We start from the raw sequence: 3024 nt of genomic DNA, 5'->3' as shown, positions 1-3024 counted from the left end.
ACTAGATACTAAGGATAAGTTCGACCGCTGTCATGTGATCCTTTCCTGGATCACTATTGTACCCCTTGACTAACTCATGGCAAGGCACACTTCAGGTGCGGTACACAGCATAGCATATTGTAGAGCCTGCGTCTAAAGCATAGGGGACGACATTCGTCCTTTCTCTTTCTTCTGCCGTGGTTAGGTCTTGAGTCTTACTCAATACTCACACCTTGTAACACAGCCAAGAACTCCTTCTTTGCTGATCTATTTTGAACTCCTTCAAAATCTTGTCACGGTATGTATTCATTTGAAAGTACTATTAAGCGTTTTTGATCTATCCTTATAGATCTTGATGCTCAATGTTCAAGTAGCTTAATCCAGGTTTTCCATTGAAAAACACTTTTCAAATAATCCTGTATACTTTCCAGAAATTCTACATCATTTCTGATCAACAATATGCTAACAACATATACTCATCAAAAATTCTATAGTGCTCCCACTCACTTCTTTGGAAATACAAGTTTCTCATGAACTTTGTATAAACCCAAAATCTTTGATCATCTCATCAAAGCGTTCATTCCAACTCCGAGATGCTTACTCCAATCCTTAAGAAGGATTGCTAGAGCTTTGCATACTTGTTAGCATCTTTCAGGATTGACAAAACCATCTGGTTGTATCACATACAACCTTTCCTCAAGAAAATCGTCGAGGAAACAATGTTTTGACATCCTATCTGCAAGATTTCATAAATAATGCAGTAACTGCTAATATAGTTCCAACATACTCTTAGCATTGCTACGAGTGAGAAAATCTCATCGTAGTCAACTCCTTGAACTTGTCGGAAAACATCTTAACGACAAGTCGAGCTTTCTTAATGGTGACACTTACCATCATTGTCTGTCTTCCCTTTAAAATCCATTTGTTGTCACATCCTAGTTAGCTCATGCATTAGTGTGTTGCATCATGTCTACATTTCACATAAACCTGAAATGGGGATGCCAGAAACCCCCAGCACCCCCCCCCCTGGAACAACTAGGATTTACTAAAATTCTTTTCAATGAACCTGAAATGCCCTCCATAAATGTTCACCGCCTTTGGTCTTGGCTAAAACCTCTGCCAAAAATGGTTTCATATTTTTGGAGGCCATCTTGGATTTTTGCACAAGCCATAAGTATTTGCATTTGGGCATTTTAAATGCTATAAATATTTTCAAATGCCCAAATAATCTTGAAGGTATTTTTAGGCTGTTGGGAATAATCTCAAAGGTGCCCCAGAATATTTTCAGGATTTTTCCAAATGAAATAGTATTTTTACTATTTCAAAACACAGTACAGAAATAAATAAAAAGAGAAAAGAATAGAAGGCAGAGAAACTTACCTGGCAGCCCACCTGGCGGCCCAGCACTGTGCTGGCCCGCGCCAGTCAGCTGCCTGCTCTCGCCAGAGCAGGCAGAGAGGTGACGCCGGCGAGCGCGAGCTCGCCACCGCCACCTGCTTGCCGCCCTCGCCGCGGATGAGCTGGCCGACCTCCCTCGACGCGCCCCGAGCCCCTGGACATCGCCATTCTCCCCCATCGCCTCTCCCTCGCCTTCTTCCCACCATGGCCGACGCCGCCGCAGCCACCTCACCGGAGTAGCCGCGCCCACCGTCGACCTCGCGCCGTACCACCGTGTCCTACAGCACCGCCGTCGCCCACTCCTTCGAGCAAGCCGAGCCCCGAGCGCTCGGTTGCCCCGAAGCTCCGCCACCGACCTCGCCTTCGCCGCTCACCGTCGGAGATCCCCTCCGCCGTCGCCACTGCTACAGCTCGTCTCCGACCTCGCCGCCTGCTCCGTCGCAACCGCCGTGAGCATGGCCACCTTCCCATCCTCTCCTCTCTCTCTCTCGAGCTCTGTAGCCACCGCACGAAGCTCACCCGTACGCGCCGCCGCACGAGCTCGTCGCCGACGAGGCTCCGGCCATCCAACGGCCACACCACCGTAGCCATTAGCTTCACCGCAACGCCAGGAACCCGTAGCACCCTCGCACGTTCCTCGCCGTGCTCTCTAGCTACGGTTTCAACCACGCCCGTACCCCGGCAGCCGCACGGCTCGTCGCCGGCGTCGATTCCGGCGACCCCGAGCTCCACTACCACCACCAGTCGACGCGGCTCGCCCCCAGCTACACGTAGGTACTCTCCGCCGTCCTTTTGGTCGCCGGAGGAGGGAACCCGCACTCCACCGCCGCGTCTGGACGTCGCCGGCGGCTAAACGCCGGCGAGTCAGCGTGGTTTGACCACGGGTTGACCCCCCAGGGTCACTGACAAGTGGGGCCCGCCTGCTAAATAAATCTGGGTTAGAGTTAAAACTAATTCTAAATAACTAATTACCTAACAGTGACACTGACACAGGGGACCCACACGTCAGGTTTGACCTGGACGACCCCGTTGACTTGCTGACGTCACACTGACGTCAGGCTGACGCAGTAAAGCATTTACTGGAATTATTCTTATATTGGAAATTCCAGAAATTATCACAAACTTCAAAAAATCATAGAAAATAATCTATAGCTCAGAATGAAAAGATTTATATATGAAAAATGATCAGAAAAATCCATTCTATCCATCTGTACTGGTTTCATGCATGATTAAGCAAGTTAACCTACTGTTTTATACAGAACAAGATAAAGCATTAATATGGGCCATTTATGAACTTGGAATTTGAATCTTTGATTCAAATTAGTCCAAACCCATCTGGTCTTAGTTGCATTAGCCCAACACATCCATCTTGCCATGTCTCATGCATGCATCATATTGTTGCACTTGCTTGGTGTTGATTGTGCTTCGGTATGCTCATCGTGGTAGGTCCTGCCTCCGAGGATATTCACGAGTATCCAACTGAAGGGCAGTATCCCACCACCACTCCGTCAGGCAAGCAACCCATTGATCATTTCGATACAAACCCATCTTCTCGCTTCTGCTCTCGTTTACTGCATTAAGACAACGCGATTCAAACTGCTGTGTGTTGCGGTAGTTGAACCCACTTTCCTTTGCATGACCTGTCAT

Source organism: Triticum aestivum, chromosome 5D (genome assembly GCF_018294505.1).
Source record: "Triticum aestivum cultivar Chinese Spring chromosome 5D, IWGSC CS RefSeq v2.1, whole genome shotgun sequence".
Taxonomy (NCBI): Eukaryota; Viridiplantae; Streptophyta; class Magnoliopsida; order Poales; family Poaceae; genus Triticum; species Triticum aestivum.
The sequence above is the reverse complement of the archived record's forward strand: the minus strand, read 5'-3'. Positions refer to the sequence as shown.